Source organism: Drosophila sulfurigaster, chromosome X (genome assembly GCF_023558435.1).
Source record: "Drosophila sulfurigaster albostrigata strain 15112-1811.04 chromosome X, ASM2355843v2, whole genome shotgun sequence".
NCBI classification, from domain to species: domain Eukaryota; kingdom Metazoa; phylum Arthropoda; class Insecta; order Diptera; family Drosophilidae; genus Drosophila; species Drosophila sulfurigaster.
Genome location: NC_084885.1, coordinates 29313497 through 29341031, shown reverse-complemented (window position 1 = coordinate 29341031; position 27535 = coordinate 29313497). Strand labels below are relative to the sequence as shown.

The 27535-nt window shown below is 37.4% G+C and overlaps 1 protein-coding gene across 3 annotated transcripts in view; it reads left to right on the top strand.

Moving 5' to 3' along the window:
* LOC133847353 (uncharacterized) overlaps nucleotides 1-27535 on the top strand; it is a 225834-nt gene that overhangs the window by 184007 nt on the left and 14292 nt on the right. For 2 of the 3 annotated variants that reach the window (XM_062282329.1, XM_062282330.1), the window contains exon 3: nucleotides 5793-5819. The exons of the other annotated variant lie outside the window; for it this stretch is intronic. The gene's annotated coding sequence lies outside the window, so the exon portion shown is untranslated. The remainder of the gene's footprint in view (nucleotides 1-5792; nucleotides 5820-27535) is intronic. 3 annotated transcript variants of the gene reach the window in all.

Genomic DNA, 27535 nt, shown 5'->3' with positions numbered 1-27535 from the left:
CGAGGAGGAATGTGAGTTGTACGCTGAGTGGCTGAGCTTGGAAATGTCACAACTGATTCGGGGCGTGAGGAAACGCAACACCCGATTAGTTGATGTGCATGTGTGTGTATATGTGTGTGTGTATATATATATGTGTGTGTGTGTGTGTGTGTGGCAGTTGTTGGCAGCTCATAGACCCAAGGGAAACCAAGGGAAACAACAGTACCGAAAAAAAAAGAAGGAAATACAGAAACGAGGGGTCAAAAGGAAAACGGCACTTTTGGCAATTGGAATACTTTGCTTTAGTTTCGCAGCGACTGAGAATGAGAATGAGAGTGGGGAGGGAGGGGGGGGGACTTAGATTGAGATGGAGACTGTGTGTTAATCGCCTAGTCCAGAATCTAGAGGCTGCTGTTGCTGCTGACTGACCACGCTCGCATCTCTGACAACTGTCAAAGTTGCCAGAGAGACAAACAGCAGTGGAAGAGGGGGAGAACAGAGGGGGGACAGAGAGAGAAAGAACGACAGCAGGAGCTTAAAGCTGTAGCCGGAGGCTTAAAGAGAGCGCCTCCCTATGCGCTTCTCATCAGTGGAGAGCAAGTGAAGCTCAGGAAACTTATGAACAAAATTTATCACTGACACTTTTGGCAACTGAAATAAATAAGAAAACGAAGCAAAATGACAAGCGACAAAAGCGGCAGCTGCTTTCAAGTGGATTAAAGCACAACGAACGGGACAGCAACACGGCGTGTGTGTGTGTGAGAGAGAGAGAGAGAGAGAGAGAGAGAGAAAGAGAGAGTAGCATAAGCAAAGCCATCAGAAGGTGCTACCAAATCTGTTAGCAGGTAAAATCTGCTCTTAACTAATTAGCACGGCTTTGCTTTTCATTTATTTACGACACCCTCCAGCAAAGTGGACGCTCTCGCTCTCGCTCTCTCTCTCTCCTATCTCGACTCTGCGGTCATTTAACATTCTAACGTAATTGCTGAAAATTACAAATGCCAGCCGTTGTTTTTCCCAGCTACGCCCTCAGCTCACACAACTCACAACTTCCGCCCATTGCTGCAGATAGCTCAGCAAAAAAAGAATAATCTGCCATTTCCCAAATGAAGTCAATGCCCCGACACACATATGAATGTATGATGCAACTGGTCTGTTGCACGTAGGAAAATCGCATTGAAAACGCATTTGAAATACTCTTTCATCAATCAAATGTTAAAAGCTGCCTATAAAACTGTTCTTATTGAGTGTCTTTAATCTCTATACTCAATTAATCCAAATTTCAGCTACCTAGCTGCGAAAACAACATAGTTATCTATATAAAATCAAATGGACAGACGGAACGACGGATGATGATTGCATCATCAATATTACAATATTACTCCACAAATTAGCTATGCAAAGTTTAAAAAAAAGTAGCTTTATAGCTGTGAGTTTAATTTGACTATAAACAAGCGGACAGACAGCCAGCCGGATGAAGCGTTACATGTGTCTTAACTACTCGATAATACTCTAAGTTTAGTGTATAGAATGCAGTTACACCTGCTGCACGCAAAATCATCGCATTCCCTGGGGCAACAACACTATCACTATCAAATCGACAACGCCAAATGCAATGCAACAAAATCAAATGTAAAATGTGAAATGTGAAATATGAAAAGACACTAACACGAACACGAACACGCACACAAACACACTTACATGCCACATGTTGCAAATGGTGGTATTCAATGTTGCAATATGGCAAATACTTCAATCGCTGTTGACGTTGAAACACAACTGTCACAGTTTCCATTTACCATATTCCTTTCTTTTTTTTTTGGTTTTGTGTACGTTTATTGCAACAATCAGGAAAGCAACTGCCACACTCACTCCAAATAGCATCGAGCATCGTTACTGTGAGTGAATGTAACCAGGGAATTCGCTACTCCATTTGCGACTAGTGTCAATATTTACTGAAACAGTAAGACGCTGCCCTAGGGTGGCAGTAGAATCATAAGAATCTTGAAAAAAAATATGCATAAATCGTGAAAGGATATCAATATCATTTTAAAATATAAATATTAAATATCTAAAAAAGACTTTATAGCGAAAAATATAAAAATAAATAAGTTATAAGAGAGCTACATTTAATAGCGGAAGAAATATACAAAATTTTCGTTCAAAGAAACCATTTTTAAAGAATATTATCTTAAATAAACGTTAAAGTAATTAAAAAGACTTGAGATTGAAATACTTTAAATTTGAAATACGAATTTTTGAGAAATTAAAATATATATGATATAGGAGAGTAGGAAATATGAAAAATACTAGGGAATTATTTTAAAAATATACAAAATTTATGAATAGAAATGACAACTTTTAAAGAAAATTATCCTAACTAAAATTAAATACTCCATAAAAAAGATCAGTTGAAATTTGGAATAACAACTTTGATTAACAACAACAACTTTGATTTGATCGTAATTATTTTTATAAAATTATTCATCGGATTGAAAATTTATGTAAGAATATTTTCCTAAAAGGAATTAAAACTTTTAGGATGTTAGGTAAAGAAAATAGGAATGATTGGGAATTTCATAGAGTATTTAGCGTGCAATTGAAATCGTTTGACTTGTCAACAGGTTCTGAAATTGATTGCACCAAAGGCAGAAATATTCCAAGACGTACATAAAACTATATAGCATATATAACTGCATACATATGGATGTATGTATGTATGTGTGTATGTCTGTGAATATATGAGATATTCTATAACCTGGCTGTAATTGACAAGGCGCGTCCACACATCAAACAACGACAGCGACAGCGAGACAGAGACAGAGGAATAGGAAAGGGAGAGCCAAAACAGACAACTGCTATCATTAGCTCTATAAAGAGACGCGAACATAACTCAAACAACAGACACACACACACACACACACACATACACAAAAGTTGCGCTCACTTGCCATTAGTTTTGATATCAGTTTTCTATATTTGTTTCGTCGCTTGGCATTTGCGCATTCATGGAATTGTTATTACTGACACCATATTCTCCTCCTCCTCCCCATTCTCCTTCGCCCCTTTTTCTCTCCCAAAGCGATACTCGATACCCTTTTGTACGCCCCCTCCCTTGCTCTACACTCCTGCATTCCTGTTTATGTCCCTCAGTGCATTCGTTGTTGTTGTTCTGTTCTTACGCATGAAACACAAGCAACTGCTGCAAATAGTCGACTACAAACATACTCTGTATCTGTAATAGAAATATTTGCTAGGCTGTATATTGTTTTAGTTTATTTTTGTAAATTCATATGCCTATTTATTAATTATGATTTTGAAATTATAATTAAATGTTATACAACAAGTTTAATAACTCAATAAGTATCCTCGCTTGCAGGGTATTAAATGAAAAGGAGATAGGAAAATAAAAATCGAATGAAAGAAAAAAAAGTAAACAGAAATCGCTGATATTGCGCAAATAAATGGCTCGACATGGCGGATAGTAACATATACCTGACAATAAGTATTAACCCCAAGCTGAGCACAATATCGCGGGGGACACGGTGGGGGGAAGGGGGGGAATGGCAAAGAGTGCGAGAGTGCAAGAGAGAGAAAGGAAGGTGGTGGGTTAGTTCCGCTTGCCTTGTTCCACTGACAGCAAAAAAGCAATTGCAAAGCTGCGTTACATTTTGCGTGCGATTCGATTTTCAATGGATTTGTAGTTTTAGCTCTTCTTGCTTCTCCATCTCCTTCTGCTTCTGCTTCTGTTCTTTACTGTTCTTGTTGTTGTGGTTTTGTCCTGTTGCTCGTTGTCGCTGTTGTTGTTGTTGTTGCTGCTCGTTATTGGTTTATCTGTTGTTCGTGTCGCTGTCGCTTTGCTGCTGCGCTGCCTCTGCCGCTGCCTCTGTCGCTGCTGCTGTTTGTCGTTTGCTGCTGCATTTTTATCGCTCTGCTCTAACTGCAGTTACATTTCATTTTCATTTGGTTTCGCATTCGCAGTCACATTTGTATTTGTGTTTGTGTGTTGTGTGTTGTGTTTGTATTTGGATTCTCATTTATTTAGAACAATGCATTATGCTTCGACTCTGTTAGCTCTTTATTTGTTTCGAAATTTATCGATAATTTGTCAGCATGAATTATATCGAGAGTTACATGTTGCCCATGGGGCCAAATGCGACTTGCCTTTTGTTTTGTTATTGTTTACCTAAGCGCGCTTTTGTTTTCTCTCTCTCTGGATTTATATGCTTCCCCCCATTCCGGTTCACCCTCTGCTTAGTATGCGTGTGTGCTTGCGTATGTGTGTTATCGATAGCTTACTAGTCGGGTCAACTAATGCTTTTGTCTATAGATTGCTAGGCATTGATTAAAAAGGGCATTCGAAGAGCTTCAAATGCAGCACAATAAACCATTGGCTTAGCCTTGCTATCGATAACAATCGATAATCAATAAGTACCCTACCTTGAGTGTTATCGATGAACCAAAGATGCATTGCAAAATTAACAATTGTTTATATAAATGTTTTCACTTTATATACCCCAATATCCATTACATTCAGTAGATGTATCGATTGCACTGATAATCGATAGGCAATTTCGCGTTTAGTTATTGCACTCAAGCAATATTTATTACACACGCATATCGACAAATTGCCCAGGCCAAAGCCACACTTAAGCTTCTTGATGCATTATCCGATTCGCAGATCTCAGCAATCGCCTAATCCCATTCCCACACACACGCACACACACACACGCACACACACACACACAGTCGCAGGCAAATAATGTGCAGAGCGTTAAATCGAAAATAAACTTTACAACAACAAATGACAAAAAAAACGAAAAGAAAACGCAAACAAGAAACCTGAAATAATTTTTCAAATCACTTCGAGTGCAAACAAAGAAGAAGAAACAAAACCCACCAAAAAAAATCGAAACCAAAGCGGAACTGATAATAAAAAATAAGCATAAAAAAAGTTAAATGCAAAAACAGCACAGCAGCAACAACAACAACAACAACAACAATTGCGAAATACAAAAAACTTTTCAGCACAAATGCGAATTCCCCAAACAGTTTGCTGAAATCAGAGACTGAACAAAGGGAATTGGTGTGTGGTCGGCGAGGGGTGGAGAGGGGAGGCGAGGAGTGCGAAAAGTGGGGAGGGGGTGAGCGAAAGATGGCGCTGTATAAATCTAAATGAGCTTAGTGTGTGTAACGGCAAAAACAAAAAAAAAAAAAAAAAAATTACCAAAAAAGAAAAAAAAAACAGAAATGCGAAGAAAAAAAAACACAAAAAGATTTATTGTTTGATTGTGCAGCATTCGGCATGTGGCAAGTGGCAAGTGGCAAGTGTGGTAATGGCCGTGCCACACACACACACTCTCTCACACACACACATACACAAACGCAAAGCCGAAAACGCGCCCAAAAAGCGCGAATTCCCGTCGATTTTATGAATTTTATTTTGGTTTTCAAAACCATAAAACATTCAAAATACCCTTGCGAAATCCCACGCCCCCAGCCCCCAGCCCTTGAGCCCCTGCCACGCCCCCGCCTCCGCCACATCCGAATGCTGTGTAACAAATTTCGTGTGATTTTGGTGAGAATTGAATTTTTTATGATTATAAAGCCAACATCAATTTACCCACGAAAATCCCCTTGATACCACAGTTAAAACTCCATCCCCATCCCCATCCCCATCCCCATCCCCATCCCCATCCCCCAATTTTTTTGGAAGCCCCCATTTTATGGGCAGCAAGTTAAGCAATCTCATGATCTACTTCCTTATCACTCTTCTCACTCTTCACACTCTCTCTCTCTCTTTCTACTTCCAGATTAACATGCTGTTCATGCCGTAACGGGTAAGTTGACCACACTTTTCACACTTGTATATACTACGTATCCCCTCCCCACCTCTCTCCACTTTGCTCAGGGTCAGCCATTGTTGTTAATGTAACGGTTTATTGTGTGCGTGGACCAAAGAAATCGTTAATCGAGCATTTAACATTATGCCACAGCCATTGTACGCTTTTGCGTTATTGTATTTAAGTTTCACACCCAGCAGCAAGAAAGCTCGATATTTATTCGACTGATGATTATCAAATTGCAAGCAAAGAATATGTTAGCACTGAATGATTTTGAAATGATCATTTCCGAGTGATTTCAAGTCATATCTCAGGATCTGTTTGAGTTTCTTTCATTAAATTTGGACAGTAGATTATTCCAATCATATAACTTTTAATGCCTTCAGTGCAGTTCGTAGTTTAACTTTGAATGATTTCTAAAATGGTTTCCAATTGGTTCCAAGCTATTTCTAAGGATCTGCTTGAGTTACTTCCTTTAAATTTGAACAACAGATTATTAAAATCATATATTGCCTTCAATGCGGTTTAAATGAATTCAAAAATGATTTCCAAGAGATTCCAAGTCATGTCTAAGGATCGGTTTGGGTTAATTATTCAAATCATATTATCATATTATTGAAATCATATTGTAAATGTATCACAATATATCTTTTAACGCCTTTAATGCGGCTTGAATGATTTCTGAGGGGGTTCCAAGTCATATCTCAGGATCTGTTTGAGTTACTTTCATGAAATTTGTATAACAGCTCATTATAATCATATTGTATATCACAATATTTCTATTAATGCCGTCAATGCAGTTTGAATGATTTAAAATATGATTTTCGAGTGGTTCCAAGTCATATTTAGGGATCTGATTAAAAAAATTTAAAAATTTAAACAGCAGCTTATAAAAATCATATTGAAAATAACAATATGTTTGTCAATGCTAGTTTTCAATGATACTAAAAATATATAGAAGTGGTTCCAAAACATATCTAATGATCTTTTTGAGATATGTTCCTGAAATTTATCCAGCACATTTCTATAATAAATACATATACAACAGGATGTCTGTAAATGTTTGCAATGCAGTCCGTAGTTTACTTTAGTATTGCAAATGATTTCTAAGTATCTTTATGGGATAAGATTATGAAAGTAGGAAGGTAAACTTGTATATAGTTGTTTATTAAACCACAGCCACCCAATTGAAGTCCACTCATAGAACACTAAAATGTTGCATATATGTATTTAAAGAATTCTCTTCACTTGGAACACAAATTATTGCGCATTTTTCGCTGTCATGCACTTAGCATAAGTCCATCATGGGCTGCCATTAACAGACTCTCAAATGTCTTTCAAATTTCCGCGCATTCTTCGCACTTCGTTTCGAGGCATTTAACACATTTGTTTTCCTTTCTGCTGGCCATGTAAAGTGCATTTTCCAAATGATTTTCAAATTCCTTTTTTTTGTTCTTCAGACGGCAATTTGTCAGTGCATGGCGCAAAACTTCACTTTTTCGACTATTTATAGCCTTCATGTTGTTGTTTGTGTTATTGTTACTCGTATTGTGTGGTGTTGTGGAGTGTCGGCTGTAGAAATTCCATTTCGGATGGCAAAAATGTGTTGGAAATCAAAAAAAAAAAAATATGCAGCAGGAAGCATAAAAGTATTTACAGCATTGCGAGTGGAGACTTTTAGTTACACTGTCGAGTTGATAATGTAAAATACTTTGTGAAAAAAATAATCAAATCAAATTCAGAGAGATTTTTAATTAGTTTTCTTGCTCTAACATAACACAATTAAATATTGTTTGGATTGGAGACTTTATTTTTATATCTTTCACAGTTTGTTCTGTCTGCTTTAGGAATTGGAAAAGCATTTGCAGTTGGCAAAACTGGCCAAACACAGTGGCGTAAAAAAAGTGTGCATACACTTTGCTGGCATTGCTAATGAGTTGAGCCTGCTGCCTCTCGCATGTTGCACCTCTGCTTGCCACCTTCGTTGCACCTCCGACGCTGCCTCCATCTCCACCTCAACCTCAGACTCCGTTCCAGTTTTACTTGACGCGGCTCTCTTGATGCCACTTTGCATGCAAATTGCACTCGATTTGCATACTTTTCGCATGCACTGTATGTTCTACATGTATAACTGTGCATATGCAACGAATGTGTGTGTGTGTGTGTGTGTGTGTGTGTGTGTGAGTGTGTGGCACACATTATGTGCAGCCATGAGCTGCACTTTATTAAGAGGCTCAACGAGGCACTGCAAAAAGCAGCCAGAGAATAGGCTGCGGAAGACAGCGCGCGCGAAAGAGAGAAAGAGAGGTGAAAGAGAGAGAGAGAGAGAGCGCAGCTCAAGCACAGTTCAAGTCCCTTTTGCTTTTTTACCCCTATCCCTTATCACGTATACGCCACGGTAACCGATGTTACCATCAAATCGCATTGCATCGCATTCAATCCAATCAAATCGAATCAAGTCGCATCAAATCAAATCAAATCAAATCAAAACGAATCGAATCAAGTCTAGTGCCAACGAAATAAACAAAACAGGCAAACAAAACTCTCACTCGCATTCATTCTATTGATATATATTTATGCATAAGAAATGCAGCACTCCCTTACAAAACACACACACATATATAGTATATAGTATCATATTATAATGTAAACACCTCCATTATAATGTAAATAGCGCCTTCGCGCATTTCACATTCACATTCTAATATGCCAATAGCAAATCGCATTCGCTTCGCAAATAAATGCCAGCGACCGCCCTCGGGGCGGAAAACGCGTCAAATTGAAAATTATGCAATATACAATATTATTATTTATTTAGCAATGTGCAAACATCCATCAAATAATTGTGCATTGCCAGCGACTAAACAATGACTGACCATCATCATCATTTTCACTTTGCGCTTTTCATTTTTGTTTGCCCAAAAATGACAAACTTAGCAATTTAAATATTTGAAACTACCGATTTTAAGTAAATAAAACAGGGCAAAGCAAAACTGGTTAAACTCTTAAATTCAATTCGAATTTTAATAATTTACAATTTACTGCCTTGTTCAGTATTCGAATTCTTTTTTTTATATAAATTCATGATAATTTATATAAATTCCATGAACAAACTCTTAAAACGCCAGAGCTTTAATCGAAAGCACTTTTGATGAGCTTTCAATCTCTTTACTTTAAGAATCTTTGCCAAAGTTAGTTTTCCAATGCGCTGTCAAAGCTCTATGATTAGCTTACTACAAAGCTCTTGTATATATCTGTGGTAATGTGCTTTCAAAGCTCCCTTTGTAATAAACTTTCAAAACTCTTCGATTAGTTTTAAATAAAAAAGCTCGTTTACGTTTTTAAAGATCCTTTTGCAATAAGCTTTCAAATCACTTTAAAATGTTTTAAATATTATATGTGGCTCTTTGATTAGATTTACGATCAAATTTTGCTGTCGTGTTTTCAAAGTTCCTTTTATAATGAGCTTTGCAAGCCCTTCGATTAGTCCTATAGCTTAAATCTTGTTTGAATACATGTTTAGCTGCTTTCAAAGTTCCTTTCGTCGAAGCTCGTCGATCGTAACTTGGAATTGTATAATTTTATTCCTTCAAAGACAACTTGCTCTCTTTCTAAGCTTTGCACTTGAGCAAAAAGTGTTGCCTACTTTTTAGCTGATTGAATTGCTGTTTGCTTTTATTTTTGGCATTGCCAAAGTCAAAGTCACAGCCTAAGTTGTCGCTTTTGCATCCCTCCCATTGAACAAAACTGCCAACTCATTACGGACACGTGTAGACGACAGACGACGCTGAGAGTGAGAGAGAGAGTGAGAGAGTGGGAGAGATAGAGTGGGAGAAAGAGGGAAGAGAACAGTTGCGTGGCCTCGTGCGTGAATCTCATGCATATGAAACGAGTTGCGCGTGCAAACAATGCCTAAGCCATTGTTTTTGGTTTTATTTTTATTGTGTTTGCTGACCGTCACAACACAACACACCACACCACACCCCGTCGCCCCTAGCCCCCAACAGCTGCAGCTAAATTGTGGATGTTGCAGTTACCTAATCGGCTGCAGATACAGATACAGCTAAAGATACATTTGTAATTTGCAGATGTTAGTTTGTTAGTCCGATAAGCAAACACCAAGTGACTGGATGTGTAATTAAAAGTGTATTGAGGAGATGCAATATGCATATGTTTATTATTACTATCAATGCAGCGATTAAAATAGATATTAAAGATAGAGCTAACCATAGCTAGAATAGCGTATCAGTTGCAGCTGTGGATTGAGATGTATTCATGGGATACACAGATACATTTGCAGACCCAGCAGATGGATGCGTGCGACAAACGGAAATTGTTTGTTGCACATGCCACACTTCGATGCAGACACAGGTGCAGCCAAGTGTTTGAAATGAACGACTAGCTATCACCCTAGAGAGGTGCATAAATAAAGATGAAAGTGGAATGATTGTGGTATAGCTATATAGACTGATGCAGATGTAGAAAAATAAAGCAATTATGACAAATGAGTCTATCTTTGAATACATATAGACAGATATAGAAAAAGATATATACACAGATTTAAAAAATGGAAAATGGAAAATGGTACTTTAAAAGATACATAAACATTCAAATGTATTGAGTTAGACATGTAAAGATAGAAAAAGAGTTAGTCAGAAGTTAATATAAATGAAGATAGCAGAAGCGATAGTAAAATCTTTGCACTACATAAATGTAAATACATATAGAATGTAAAAAATAGACTACATTGAAGAATGAGTAGTAAAAAAGATACATAAAGACATAAATGTATTCAATTCTAAATGTAAAGGTAAAAAGAAAGACAGTCAGAAGTTAATATAACTGATATGTTGTTATGCGATACTATATACGATAGTAAACTCTTTATGCCATTTTATATTTTAATGTATACATAAAAGTATAGATATAAAGATATATAGAATGCTGTAAATTAAAAGATGAATTGTAAGGAAGATACATAAAGAAAGCGACATAGTTAAAAGTTATTATAAATGATATGTTGATATACGATAGTATAAACGATAGTAACTTATTCATTCTATATACAAGTATAGCTATGTAGAATGTAGAATATGAACTCGCAAATGAATGGGTGATGCGAAATTTAACAGCTGTAAGTTAAAGCATGAATACTTAATAATGAATCAAGTGCATTGATTAAAATGGGAGTAGAGATAAATGATGAATTAAATTTATTGATTAACGACCATCAAAATAGATAGAAACACCGTTAGGAAAGTTAATGAAATAAAGAGATAAATTGAAGAATATATAAGCATGTTTAGAACTGCATATTTATTTATTTTTAAGATAGTTATATCTAGTTATGTCTATATCTTTATATATAGTTAGATTAGTTACCTTAAAGTCGAGCTAACTTACAACTTGGGGCGCTGCTTACGCGGTGTTAGGCGTCAGCTGTCATTGTGGCTTCGTCCTGACGCTGACAATTACGCTGTCAACAACAATAGCAGCAAGGTGGCACAACGTGCAACGTGCAACGCGCCACTCACAACGCGCAACGCGCAATGTGCAACATGCAATATTCAGCGTTGAGCGTTGAGCGTTCGACAATCGACAGTCAACGTCGCATCGGTCAATAGTCAATGGTCAAAACGGTCAATGGCCATTGGCGTGATGGGGCATGTGGCATGTGGCATGTGGCATGTTGGGGGCCAATGGTCAATGGTCAATGGCAGTTCGCCGTCTGCGGTCGACTAGGAATCCAGCAAACTAATTGCGCTGCTTGTCGCCGTCAATCTGCAGGCAAAACTTCAACCGAGTTGTGAGTTCCTCTGACTTGTTTCTCTCTCTCTCTCTATCTCTTTCTGTATCTCTCTCGCTCTCCGTCTCTCCTCTTTGTGCATGTTGTGTGAGCTGTCGAGCGATGAGCGCTGTGTGCTGTGCTGTGCTGTGCGTTGCACAAGTTGCACACTTGACGCATTGAATTTATGCCTTGCCACTTGCCACTTGCCAAGACAATTTACGAGCCGCGGCGGCGCCTCGCTTCGCCTCGTTCTATTTTACAGTTGAGTGCTTTATGTCACCCGCTAGAGATGCGCACAACGCGCTCAAGAGCACTTGTCTGCATCTCTGCTCTAATGATTGCAAAGCCATGCATGCTCCTCCATAATACGCGACTAAATCAAACATCAACAAACTGCTTGGCGTACATTTTGTATTTATTACTTTGTTATTCATATTTGACATTCGATTTTTTGTTTGCTTGATTTTTTTTTATGTTTTACCTTTGACTTTTTATATATTTAATTTCTATTTGTATTGAATCGCTTTTATAATGAATTTTATAATGCGATGCTGTTTTTAGCCTTTTTCAAGCCATGTTTCAAAATGTTTGCTGTGAAACATTTCGTCTCTGATCAACACATTTCTGTTAACCACAACTAAAACAAATATTTGCAGCTGATTTCTGGCATGTTAACTACACAATTGAGAGTTTGGTGAGCAGTTAAACACGCGGACAGACAGGCAGACGGATAAAATAGCTAATATGTAGATGAGACTCACCCTTCAGTCTATTGCTTCGTGTCTAAGTCGTGCTTTGATTGACTTCTGCTTGCCAGTTTTTGGTTGATATATTTGAAAGCAATAGTGTAAGCTAATTTTTGTCACGTTAACTACGAAATTAAGCGCTTTGCAAGCAGTTCAACTAGCGGACAGACAAATGAAATAGCTAATACTAGATGAAAGTTCCTCTTCACTCCATCGCTCCGTGTTTAATTCGTGACACAAAAAGTCGCTTCTCGTGCCTTGGTATTTGCAGCTAATTTCTGTCATGTTAGCTGCTAAATTGAGAGTTTGGTAAGCAGTTAAACAGGTGGACGGACAGACAGACGGACTAGAAGTAATAGTGTTAGCTAATTTCTGTCATGTTAGCTGCTAAATTGAGAGTTTGGTAAGCAGTTAAACGGGTGGACGGACAGACAGACAGACAGACTAGAAGGAATAGTGTTGGCTAATTTCTGCTATGTTAACTGCTTAATTGAGAGCTTGGCAAGCAGTTAAATAGGCGGACAGACGGATGTAAATTGAACCAGTTGAACATGGTTAAGTATTGAAATAGTTAATAGATAAGATGTCTCGTGACACGAACAGACGCATCTCGTGCCTTAGTTTGCCACTCATCACGTGGCAAAAGGAGTTGAACCCCTGTTGTTGTTGTTGTTGTTGTTGCTGCCCCCTAGACACTCGGTGTGAGATCAGAGGCCACACAGGCTAACCAAGCTCATATATTTGCTGGCTGTCAAAGGAGTTTGCCAGCAGCCAGAGAACAGGAAAAGAGGAGGGAGGAGAGCAAGAAGAGCGAGAAGGAGAACAAGAAAGTGCAGTCACATTGTTTTGTGTAGGTTTTGTGCGCTGCCTTCGGGCCACGATGTTTGGCAAATGAACTTTTCTTCAACTGCCTCTCAAACTGTGCTCTAACTAGCTTGGGGGGGAAGGGGAGGTAAACTCTCTACACATTTGGCTAGGTTTTGGTTTTGGTAGCAACAGAAGTTTTTGTAGTGGGCTTCAAGCTTGCTGTTTCCATTTTTTTTTCCAGCAGTCAACTTCCCTTTTTTCTCTATTTTCTTCTTTTTTTTTTTTGGCGCCAACTTTGCTTTGGATTTTTTTCATTTTCCTTTTTTTTTTTTTTTGGCATGAGTCTGGCACTCATTTGTTAAGTTCATCTCTTGCTCTCGCTCTCTCTCTTGCTCTATCTCTCTCTCTCTCTTGCTCTATCTCTCTCTCTCTCCCTCTGTCAGATGTTAATGCATATGCACATAAATTGCCAGCTTACTTTTTACTCTCATAGCATATGTGTGGCAGCAGCCTCTGAAATGCCTAAATTATTGCATGAGCTGCGGGTTCTTTCGCTCTATACTCGTAGTAGAATTAGATTAAGTTTGACTTGCATTTTTGAATGGGGCTTTTGTCAACGTCGAGTTGCAGTTTTAAGGGCTGCCAGCCCTTATGGAGGCTTTTAAAGTTGCGAGGGACAAAATTTAAGCTCAAGAGTCCAGCAAAAGTCGAAGAACAAGTTTAAAAGCAGATGCAGAGGCGACAGCTTCGAGCGAAACTAATAACAAATTAAAACACTGAAACTTTAGCCAGCAAATTTCAGCTTGAACGCACTATCGACAAAATAAAAAGTGAGATGAGAGAGACGAAAAAAAAGAAAGTTATGCCAAGAGCAACAGCCGCATTAAGTATACGCCATGTAGTGCCTGCTGCTGCTCTCAAGTATCGTGTTCGACGATAAGAACACAGAGGCAACACAGAGCCAACAGCCACTTGGCCTGACAACAGTTTTAATCGAAAATTATCCTATGCAATAAATTAAAAATTTTCAACACGACAATCCCGACAGCAATCAAACTTTTTCTGTGTGTTTTGAGAGAGAAAAAAAAAACAAATTTGCAAAAACAAGAACACGAACAACAAAATAACACTAACAGAGGCTAGGTTAAAGGGCAGTGAAGTAGCAACAGGCATACGCTGCGTATGAGCAACGAAGAGAGCAAAAAAATCGAGAAGCAGAAGGTGAGCTGTTCAGTTGTCTGTGGTGTCTGGTCAATGCACCTCACAAAGACCCAAAAAAAACAGCGAGAGGGCAAAGGATAAGCGTCTGTGGCTATGGCAACGTCTGCGGCTGCGACGTCGACGTCGAGTCGAGTTGAGTTGAGTTGAGTTATTTAAGCTATTAAGCGAAATTATTTTGATGAAACGTTTAACAACGCGTTCGCTCGCCTCGAACAATTACAACGTTTACTCTATAACAAGGTATTTTCCACTCCTTTTTCTTTTTCTTTATTTCTATTTCGTTCTCTTTCTGTTTCTCTGTTGCTTTTGCTTTTTGTTTTTGGCCACCTACACAAAATGGCGCCTTTTGTCTAACGACTCAATCGTTGGCTGTTGGCTCGTGACATGGCCAATGGCTCCCAGAGCCCTCTAAGCTGTATTTACGCTTTGCTCACTTCGTCCCGCTTAGGGAAACGTTCCACACACACAACATTCTGTTCTGTACATGCAGAGAAAATACTTTAGTTGTTTAAATTCAGAGAAAAAAACATAATTAATGACGCACAGAAAAATAGCAGTGCGAGCATTTTTAAAAGCGAATGATTGGGTATTCTTTTAATCCATTAAATATATAAATATAATAAGACAGGAATCTTAGATATTCTTTTAATCCATTAACTATATAAATATAATAAGACAGGAATCTTTTTGAAATCCTTCAAACTTCTAGAAAAATTTTAGATTGCATATTCTTTTCAATAAAAATCCAAAGTTTATGCATAACATGAAATATAAATATATAAATATAATAAGACAGGAATCTTTTTGAAAGCCTTCAATTAATAGTAAACTTCTAGAACAATTTTAGATTGAATATTCTTGTAAGTAAGAATCCAAAGTTTATGTATAACATGAAATATAAAAATATAAGAAAAAAAAATATTAAAAAAATAGCAATTTTTGAGCATTTTAGGAATTTTTCCATATGGCCTTAATTTCTAGAAAAATAGTTGATCGAATGTTCCTTCAAATCAGAATTTAAAGTTTAAATATAACACTTCAGTTCAGCTTTGTGAACTTTGAAATAGCAGTGAAATGAAATATAGAGATAAGAAACAAACTAAATTCCAGTTCAGTTCAGTTTTTCTGTTATTTTAATATTTTTACACAAATGTATATGCATATTGAAGCAGACAAAAACTTCCCAAACTATAAAGGAGCATGAAATTTTTAAATGAAGGAATTAGAATTTTATTCATTTATTTGTATTTTCAAACCAAATCTTATAAGTTTTTTGACTTTAGAATTTCTAATGGGGATTTTGTATATGAGTAATCATCTGGTATTTTCTTTCCTAGTTTACTAGTTGCTGTTGTCCACAAGTTTTTCTTTATAATTCTGACTTTTTCTTTGCAAGTTTTCAATGTCTATTTCTTTAGTACGCTGATTTTCTCACAGTGTATATGAGTAATCATCTGGTATTTTCTTTCCTCTTCAATTTATGTTACTAGTTGCTGTTGCTCACAAGATTTTTCTGACTTTTTCTTTGCAAGTTTTCAATTCCTATTTCTTTAGTACGCTGATTTTCTCACAGTGTACTCACACTCTACACAGCTCTACGCTTTATAGTTCTTAAGTCTGAGCGACGCCGTCTTGTCCTTTTCCTTTTTTTTTTTTTTTTTTTGCTCAACCCTTTTTGCGCCCCTTTCTGCTGCTGCTTTCTGTGTGTTTGCTCAAATCTCGAGACAATAATTTTTATGGCATAAAATTTTAGTTCCACTTTTTATAGTTTGTTGTTGCTGCAAGAGAAGGGAAGAGAGAAGAAGAAGAAGAAGTTGCCGCTGCCCAACGTCATGTAAAACAAAAGTAAATTGCTATTTTTCTAAGCACTTCTTTTTTACAGCTGCTCAGCGGGTTGGGCTTTGGCTCTGCGCCTGTATAACAACATAAACTAGCACACACACACACACACACACACTCACATACACACACACTCACACACACACACACACTCACACTTCATGCCACAGACAGTGGCTTGCCGCCATTTGTCGCGTCTCGACGGCGCTGCTTTGCTTTGCCTTGCTTTGTTGTTGCCACAAAAAGTTGCACACTGTGAACAAAATACTACACAAACTGCAAAAGAGTTTGTTGCACAACTTCACCATAATCTTACTTTATTTTGATCAAATAATTTCAGTATTTTTAAAAGCTAAAATTGTAAAAAAAGCGAAATGAAATTAAGAAGAATTCTGCTCTTGAATTTCTATTGCAATTGCTATCGAAATGCCTCGACTTTCTATTTATATTTAATTTATATTTATTTATAATAATCGTAGATTTTTTTGCAGAGTTTAGTTAGCAACTGAAGTAAATAAATAGTAAATATTTCAGCTAGTAATAACTTCAGTATTTGCTGTGTTATAAAAGTAATTTTGAACTAGTTATTCTATACACATTTCTTATTCTCTGATGCCATATCAAACTTCTCGATTATTTTTGATTTAATATCAATATGTTTGTACAGTAATCATCCATTGATTTGTAGTCGATATCGTTTAGAAGTCAACTTGAACTTTTGGTATATGAATTTGCATAATCCAGAATAAATATCAGTAGAAGATTTTAGATTAATTTTTTAATTGTTTTCGACGATTTATCAATATGTTTGTACAGTAAACATCTATTTATTTGTTATTGATATCGTTTCATCTTTTGATATATGGATTTGCTATCGATACCGAAAATGAAGTCAGTTTTCATCTTGTCGAGACTCTTTTCAAACGGTTTATTTACACTGTCTCTTTTTTTCTGCTGCCGTCTAACAACGTCTGCTGTCTGCTGCAACTCAGCAAGCTACAGCAATTGTGGCAGCAATTGTGGCAGCAACAACAAAGCCTCGAAGAGTGGGTGGCAGCAAAGCAAGTAGCTTTGAATTTCGAGTTGGGAGTTGCCTCTCAGCTTAGTCAGCTTAGACAACAAAGGAATTCGCGGCTGCTTCTCAGATAAACGTGGCGTTAAATGCTGTTTTAATTTCACGCAAAACACTTTCCACAGACTTTTTGCTGGCGCGACGCGACAAGACAAATTTTCAATTGAATTGTTTATTGGCGCCAAGCAGCAAACGAGCGACAAAACTAACAACAACAGCAAACAAAACAGACAAAAAGGCAAAACAAAAGCCAAATACTTGGCACAAAAGACATACACAAAAAGCAGAAACAATAGACAACGAATACTAGATAAGGAAGCCATTGTGGTTGCAGTTTTTAAGCACTCACAGCTCATGAATTGCATCGACAACGCTTCCGCATTTGCTGATTAACTGCTTAAAAATAAGGCGAGGGAAGAGACAAGGATTAAGGGAGAGACCCGTTGATAAACGTTGTCATTTAATCACTGATTCATATCCATCTCAACTTTTAGTGCAACGGAGGTAAAACGTTTAAGAATATAGCTCGCAAAGAGGAGACTACGATAAACATGAAAAGAGATAGAGCTGAGAAAAGGAATAAAAGAGAAGCACGGATAGGATAGAAACTTAAACTCTGTTTTATCAATATCTCAACATCAGTAAAACGTTTAAGAATGTAGTTAAGAGGAAACTGCGATAGTCAATTAAATAAGACTTAAGGAAGAAAAATGAGTAAAAGAGAGCCATTGATAGTGTAGAGACTTAAACTCTGTTTTGTCATCAATTCAACATCAGTAAAGCGTTTAAGAATACAGAAAATAAAGCGAAGACTTCGATAGGCAATTAAAAGTAGGTTAAAGAAGAGAAGAGAAAAGCGTTAGAAGAGAAACATCGATAGAGTAGAGAGTTAAGCTCAGTTAAATTATCATCTGAACTTTAATTGCAACGTCAGTAAAACGTTTAAGAATAGAGTAAAGAGGAAACTGCGATAGTAGTGTAGAGAGTACACTAGAGTGTAGTGTAGTGTAGAGACTTAAACTCTGTTTTGTCATCAATTAAACATCAGTAAAGCGTTTAAGAATACAGAAAATAAAGAGAAGACTTCGATAGGCAATTAAAAGTAGGTTAAAGAAGAGAAGAGAAAAGCGTTAAAAGAGAAACATCGATAGAGTAGAGAGTTAAGCTCAGTTTAATTATCATCTGAACTTTAATTGCAACGTCAGTAAAACGTTTAAGAATAGAGTAAAGAGGAAACTGCGATAGTCAATTAAAAGAAGACTATTATGAAGAAGGTAGAGGCGAGAAGAAGAGAGAGAGAGACATTGATAGCGTAACGATTCAAACTCTGTTTTATTATCATGTGAACATCAGTAAATCGTTTAAGAATATAGCACACAAAGCAAGGACTGCGTTAGTCAATTAAAAGAAGGTTAAATTAAAGTAAAAACAAGGAAAGGTAAAACGCTTTGCAAAGCAAAATAAATTCAAAGCAATTTGCAGTCAGTCAGTCAGCTAAAGAAGAAGAAGAAGAAGAGAGTGCTAAATTTTAATAGCTAATTTGTTGCAATCTGATGTTAATGTCAATTTAGTTGCCACTTGAATTTGTGGCATGAAGCGAAACGAAAACAGAGCAGAGTAGAAGGAAAACGAATGTAGGGAAAGTGAGTGGTGCTTTTCCTGCCTGCGGCTTTTGCTTGCTGCTAATGAAAATGAAACACGAAAAAGCGAAAAGCGAAAAAAAAAAATGAATGGGGGAAAACGAAAAATCAAAATGAATAACGAATGCATTTTTTGGCTTCTAACGAAATGCGGAAATTAACAGATACAAAGATAAAACTGCTAACTGCTTGCTGGCTGCTTGCTACTTGCAACTTGCTACTTGCCGCATGCCACAAGCCCCACAACTGACCCACTAATTTATATCTATGGCCAAGAGCCACGCCCCCTCCTTCCTACCTTCCTTCCATGTGGTCCTTCTTGAGCTGAATGCAGATAGATGCCTGCATATTGCATTACGAGCACCAGCTGAAGCAGCAGCAACAGCAGCACGGACACGGATACAAACACAAACGCAGATACAGATACGAAAGCAATGTTGAATGCGCGCCAATGTTGAATTCGCATTGCTGCCTCGCGTTTGGCTGCCTAATTTGTGGCACGTCAGCGTAAGACACAAAAGCGAGAGCGAGGCATAGATAAATAAATAAATTGCAAACGTAGACAACAATTTGTTACAATTTGTAAATGGGAACGAATCGAAAGATACGATGGCAAACTGAACTGAAAACTGCAAACTGCAAACTGCAAATTAAAAGCGCCAGCCGTGAAACTTAATCAGGCAAATTGCATGCGAAGCGTTTAAGGATGGCCAAGCCAAAGCGGAAGCGATAAAGTAAGCTGGAATGGAGAGGGTAAGGAGAGAGGAAAAGGAGAAAGGGAGAATGAGATGAGCAAGAATAATAAAGAAAATAAAAAGTTAATATCGAAGCGTTTAAGGATCGCCAAGCCAAAGCGGAAGCGATAAAGTAAGCTGGAATGAAGAGGGTAAAAAAGGAGAGAGAGAAAGAATGAGATGATCAAAGAATAATAAAAAAAAATAAAAAGTTAGTATCGAAGCGTTTAAGGATGGCCAAGCTAAAGCGGAGGCTGGAATGGAGAGGAGGAACACAAAGAAGGAGAATGAGAATGAGAATGAGAAGAGCAATAAATAATAAAGAAAATAAAAAATTGGTAGAAAAAATGAAAACTAGAAAGAAAAAGTGAAAAAGAGAAGTGCAATCGAAGCGTTTAAGGATGGCCAAGCCAAGCGGAAGCGATAAAGCAGAGAGGGAGCAAAAAAAAAACATGAAGAAAACAAGTTGCAGGAAGAGTTTATTTAAGAGAAAACTATAAAAATTTGCAAAAAATAAGCAAAGTAGAAATCTTAAAAAACAAAGCATACAAGATTGAAAGAACATGCGAGATGTTTAAGGATGACCAAACCAAAACGGAAGTGATAAAGTAAGCTAAAGTGTAGAGAGGAATTAGGCAGAGAAAGAAGAGAAAATAACATTGAAGGAAATAAGTTGAGAAAATTATAAATACTTGCAGATAATAAAGAAACTGGAAAGGAAAGGAAAAGAAAAAAGAATAGAGAATACAAAATAGAATAGAGAAAAGATATATGTAGAATGCCAAGAGATTGTAGAAGAAAAGAAGCGACATCCAAAAGGTTTACATCAAAAGAGCGTGCAAATAAATAGTGATATAAAAATTGTAAATTGTGAAAATTTACAATGGAAAAACTTGAACTTAAAAAGGAATTTAAGGACAACAAAGAATTCAGAATTTCTGTAGAAGTTAATAACAGCAAAGTGAAGCAAATACAGTTGAAATCAATGATTAAAACTCGCAATTTAAAGTAGAGACTGTAAAAAACTAGAAGAAGTGAAGTTGAACACGTCGAAAGTCGTTTATATTAAATCGGCAAAAAGCAAGAAAGCGACAAGAGAACGTTGTAATAAATGAGCGGATGAAATGTATTAATTTCGGCCTTCATTGAATGCGGCAAACTTGACGAACTCATGCGATTGAGCCAAGCGAGAAGGAAGAGTACTGTTTGCGAAGCTTACGTGTCGTATGAGTGTTGTTCTCTGTATGTGTGTGTGTGTGTGTTCTGTACATACATCATCAAATTGGCCACATTCGCTGTGGAAAAGAGAGACAGGGAAAGAATCATTAATAAATAAATTCATAGGCCACAGCGACACCGACTGGTCGGAGGCTACTTAACTGTGGCTCCTCTTCATCCTTCGCATCCTTCGCATGCGAAATAATGTTGTCCATTTCCAATATGATATGATTGATGAACTTTTTGCCGCTGGACACTCGACGACCACAACAGCAACAACAACAACGATGGCGATGTTGCATGCTACGTGCGCAGCTTCAACGCAAACCGATCAACTGCGAGAGTGTAGAGTGAGAGAGAGGGAGGTATGGAGGGAGGGTGCTCCATCACTTTCAACAGTTTTTATTATTATGCATATTAAGCACATGTCATGACATGTTCGGCCTTCGGCGCACATGACGTATGCGTCATATTAAGCATACGCCCCACGCAAAACAAATTAAACTGTATTACAAAAAAATTGAACGAGACGCGACGCGACGAGCGACGAGGCGCGAAATGCCAACGCAATTGCGTGTAACAAACCAACCTGCTGTCCCCCTCCCTCTCTCTGCTTGCCCCTTGGCAGCTGGACAGAGAGAGAGAGAGAGAGAGGGTCGAGAGTAAATGCATCATCATAAATACATATGACCCGGGCACAAATTGTTGGCCCCAAAAGCCTGTTGACACGTTAAGCACTCGACAGGCAGCTGCCCAGGACAACGCACCAACCTGTGGGGAGGAGGGGGGATAGGGGAAGGGGAAGGGGAGCTGGTGGAATAACGGTAATTGCGCAGGTTGAGGCAGACAGTTTCGGTAATGATAGCTGATATGCTGCTGGGAGTTGCGTGCGATGCCCGCAGCTTCTCCTCGCCTACTTCTCTCTCCCTCTATATCTCACTCAGTCTCTCTCTCTCTCGCTCTCTCTCTCTCTCGCTATGCATGGCGTGCAGTGCTCATCAATCAATCAATTTAAGGAGCTGTATGTGTGCCGCATGTCATCTGCCCCAGCAAGCATCTTCATCAGCAGCAGCAGCAAAGCTGCGAATGAAACAGCTGCGTTTCCATTAAACTCTGAGAAAAACAAGAACATCAACTTAATGTCGTATGAAGACAACTAAATTAGAGTCGTGTGACGAACTCTAACAAGTTGCTAAGTAAGAGAGACAACACAGGCTTAATTAGCAGTTCAGCTGTGTGAAACTCCAGTTAGAAGTTTAAACAAACTTTTTTTTAGTTGAAAAATTGTTACTCAGTAAAGTAGTAAGTTGGCAAAACAGTTCTGCATCTAAAATAATCCTTTCAATCAAATCAAATTCCAGTCGCTCTCCCACGCAGAAATTGCAATTGAATAACTATAGACATTAAAGTTAACTTGTCTAAAATTTTAAAACGAGTTCAACAATTCGCATATTCTTCGAGAAATTCGCATTAAAGCTGACGGACAGACAGAACGACAGAATATGTTAAACTTTAACAGCACTTTTATATTAACAGCGCTGTTCTGTTCGCAGCTCTGCTTAGCAGCGACTGCATTATGTAAATGAGATGCTGGCAACGTTACTCTATAATTTCTTGAGTCGCTCTTAGACTCAAAAATTGCAATTTCAAATTAATCCTGCTAATTCGATAGACATTAAAGTTAACTTGTCTAAAATTTTAAAACGAGTTCAACAATTCGCATATTCTTCGAGAAATTGGCATTAAAGCTGACGGACAGACAGAACGACAGAATATGTTAAACTTTAACATCACTGTTATGTTAACCGCATTGTTCTGTTCACAGCTCTGCGGATCAGTGTCAGCATTATAAAAATGACTCCGAAATTCCAATTGAACAATTATACTAATTATTTTCGTAAAAAGTCAAAAGACTTTTATGATTGACTTATTTAAGTGTCAAAAGCCAGCTCAGTAACTCGCATATTTTTTGAGATATTCGCATTAAAACTGATGGACGGACAGCATCTGTTATGTTAAGCTGTTAACATAACAGTGTTGTTAACTTGAGTCGCTCTTAGACTCAAAAATTGCAATTTCAAATTAATTCTGCTAATTAATTTCATATAAATTCGATAGACATTAAAGTTGACTGGTTTAAAATTTTAAAACGTGTTCAACAACTCGCATATTCTTAAAGATATTTGCATTAAAGTCGGCGGACAGACAGAACGACAGAATATGTTAAACTTTAACAGCACTGTAATGTTAAGAATTGAATAACTATACTAATTGTTTTCTTTTAAATTCAATAGACTTTAAGATTGACTTGTCTAAGTGCCAAAAACCAGCTCAGCAACTCGCATATTTTATGAGATATTCGCATCAAAACTGATGGACGGACAGAATCTGTTATGTTAAGCTGTTAACATAACAGTGCTGTTAACTGTTATGTTAACAGCGCTGTTCTGTTTGCAGCTCTGCTTAGCAGTGACTGCATTATGTAAATGAGATGCTGGCAATTTGTGTGCGTTCAATTTGTTTGCGTTTCATCCCATGGGGGATTACATTGTCAGTGCTTTCAAGTGGGCGGAGAAATGGAAGCTGTAAGGAGTAGATAAAGAGAGAGAGATAGAGAGAGATGGAAAGACAGAGAGAGAGCAAGCGAACCATCATCACTTCATCATCAGCATCATCGTCACTGTTGCTGTTGCTTAGCTCTCTCTCTCTCTGGGGAATCGAAGAACTGGCGTCATAAATAGCTGCAATCAAAGTGGCAGCATCTTATGCCCAACACGTGCCCCATTCACTCTACCAACTGACCAAAGTTTCAGTGGCCGCTGGCCACTGTCGAGGGAGACAGGGGACAGGAGACAGGAGACAGCCAGGACAATTCCAATCAAGTCGAACCACGTACATAGTTGAGTTAAAACATAAAGCAAACGTTCCAACTGGCGACTGGCGAATAGCAGCGTTGTCTAGACAAGCGCCAAATTAAATTCAAAGTTTTGCCAACAGCACCTGGTTCTCCTTCTCTTCTTTTCTCTCTCTCTTTCTCTTGGTCTTTCTTTCTCTTTCTAGTCATCTTGACGCGGATCTTTTGCCACCCTGCGGCGGCCACTTCAATCACTCGAACTCAACTCAAACTCGGACGAGGGCGCGAACTTAACTCAAATGAAATTTGCGCAAAATAAGTTGGCAGCTAGGCTAAAACCACCAGCTAACCTCCCCTTGCTCCCCTTGCCATTCCCCCCTTCCCTAACACTCGTTCCATCATCTTCTTCATCATCCCCCGCTTAAGTGCAATGCAAGGGGAACACGAGGGGGGCCAGAACCTTCGACGAGAGTGAAAGTTTTGTCTGCTCCGCCTGTTGCTGCGACTGGGGGGAAAATTCTCTTTACTTTTACACTATTTTATACTTTACCCCGCAGCTAGTTTGAATAGGGTTTCTTGGACTGCGAGCTACAATGACTAAAACTTATACTGTGACTTGTACTCACACATCTTCTAATCTGACTTATACTTCTATTTATTCAACGAGTTAGACGACCGTATTCCAAATTGCTCTTTTACTTAGAGTACAGCAAATTCTTCTCTGTCTTACACAACGCGTTATAAAAGAGTTTATATTTTAACTTATACTCCAACTTCTACTACTGATTATTCTCTGACTTATACTGCTACTTATACAGTTAAACTACTGGCTACCAATTTAACTACAACTAATTATTCCTTGTCATATACAACCACTTATAAAATGACTTATGTTATGTCTACTTATATTTTATCTCATACGCATATGGATACTCCAACTTCTACTACTGATTATTCTCTAGCTTATACTGCTACTTATACAACGAGTTAGACGACCGTCATCAAATTAAATCGAACACTTGGAGTGTATCTACTAATTCTTCCCTATCTTATGTTCATTTTTAATATGGCTTATATTTTATACTCCAACTTATACTACAGATAATTCTCTGACTTATACCGCTACTTATGCGTGAGTTAAACTACTGTCTTCTACTGATTATGTTTTTGACCGCAACTAATTCTTCCCTGTCTTATACAACCACTTCTAATATGGCTTATATTATGCCTACTTATATTTTGCCGTATACGTATACGTATACTCCCTCTTATACTTATTTAAATTACTATATTTTCTATATATTTTATTACTGCTCTTTTCTTCTCTGTCTTATACAACCACTCATAAAATAGCTTATATGCAACTTATATTACTGCTTATTCACTGTCTTGCCCACTTTTATGCATTTGCTTGCTATATACAATATAAAATACAAAATGAATATATTTAATTTATCATTTGATGCACATTGAACTGTCACTTCTACTGCCTACCCCAGTTTCTTCTCACTCTTCTACTGGCTGCTTAACAAGTATCTGTTAGTCGAGCAGACTTTGTTATATTAATTTTTTTCGTTTTTTTTTTAATGTCTTTTTCTGAGCTTTTGATTACTTTCCCAGAGTTGCCAGCGTCGCACACACACACACATGCAGCACTTGCTGTTGCAAATTGAAAAAGGGCGTGTCCAGCGACAGCTCAGTTTTCCTCTCAAGAAAAAAAAAGAGAAAGAGAAAGAAGGAGAAAGAAGGAGAAATTGTGGATAGTGCTAGAAATTGAATATTTGATTAGAGCGCCAAAGCTTGTCGCTTGTGGCAGCAGCAAGTGCAGCAGCTGCAACAGCCGCCAGAAGTTGTCGACTGAAACAAGTTATCAAAACAGCTAGCAAAACCCTTATATTTCTAGACACAGAGAGAGAGAGAGAGAGGTTGCAATGATGATGTTGCCACAAAATGCGGCGACAATGATTGGAATTGCCAAGTGCAGCAAAGGTCCTCAAAACTGGATTCGATGGACTAGCTGAAGATGCAACATAGAAATCGACACAGAATGCAATAGATGTACAGAGGAAAAGAGATAGAGATAGAGAGAGAGAGACAAACAGACAGAGAGCGAGGGAGTTGGCAATGCAGATAGAGATAAAGTCTAGTCTATGGAGATGCAGATGCAGATTGAGATTGAGTTGCATCAGTTCTCATCAGATGGAGCAGTCTCTGCTGGTGGCATGCCACACGCCTTGCAACACACCGAGCCAGATTTCGATGCAGGCAGAGGCAGGCAGGCAGGCAGTGAGCACACACGTCTCTTCCGCTATCGCTCGCTCGTGGGAAGTTTTCAAATTTCCGGCTGGGAAATTCGGCGTGCCACCTTTTGTGGCATGCAGCACAAGCAGCACACAGATGATGCCATCAGCCATCATCATCCAGCACGGTTTGCATCCGTTTGTGTTAACCAAATCCACAGCAACACCAAAGAACAGAATGAACAAAAAAGGAAAAAAAATTGAAGAAAAAATCGAAGGTAGAAATCGAAATGTTGCAAATACAGGGGTTGAGTTACGCACGCACACACCTATAAACAATCTACCTCTCTTTGTCTCTTTCTAACACATTGATAAACTCCTTTGCACGCAGATTTTTCAATTTACGCTTCGAATTCTCAAACAGTTAAGGCAGGTTTGATTGTTTATCGTTCTTTTCATTCGTTCCAAAATGGAGTAAACGAACTAGTTCACTGTAGACAAACTAATATATAAACAATCTACCTCTCTTTATCTCTTTCGAACACATTGATAAATTTACGCTTCGAATTCTCAACCAGTTAAGACAGGTTTGATTGTTTATCGCTCTTTTCATTCGTTCCAAAATGGAATAAACGAACTAGTTCACTATTTAAAACTGATTTATTCCAAGGTGAACAAATTCTTCTTTATCGTTTATTTCGTTCGTTCCAAAATGGAATAAACGAACTAGTTCACTGTAGACAAACTAATTTATTCAATTATGTGAATGCTTTTTACTCAACACTAAATAAATATGCACAAATATGTGCGTGGCACACGCTGTTAAGCTATTTTTCTATATTTATATGGCAGCAAAAATTCATAAAAATTCAACTTAATTACTTTGCCAAATATTTTTGAGGGAAATTAGGCAATAAATAAATGTAATTGCCGTCGTAATGTTCGCCATCGAAACAATATTTTCGCAGTTAAATTAAATGCGCAATTGCAAGTGCAAATTCTTTGCAAACATTGTTTGGCCAAATATTTGATAAAAATAATTTGATTACGGTACTGTTATTCAATATAGAATATTTGTTACTTCATCCTCATAGTCAATTATAAATTTGTTCTGCATTGTGAAGTTTTAGTAATTTCAGATTATGCACTGACGTTTAGCAATTGATTTTACTATATTTAAATATGATATTCTCTTCTTCAATTAAATTCGATTTTGATTATAATAGAAATTCAATATAAAATAGTTGAGATTTCATTTCCAAAGTCAGTTTAAAATTTTTTTTTTTGATAATTTCCGTTTCTTGACTGTTATGTTGATATGTTTAGAAATTGGTTTTACTTTATTTAAATATGATATTCTTATGCTTAAAAAGAATCTTCTTTGATTAAATTCATTATAGAATATTTGTAATTTAAGTCAATTATCATTTATTTTCTTCATTGCCAAATTTCTGTTATTTAAATTTCTTAATTTTTTAGTATATTTAAATATGGGCAATTCTCTATCTAAAAAACACATAGTATAACAAAATACTTTATTATTTTGTGTAAAGA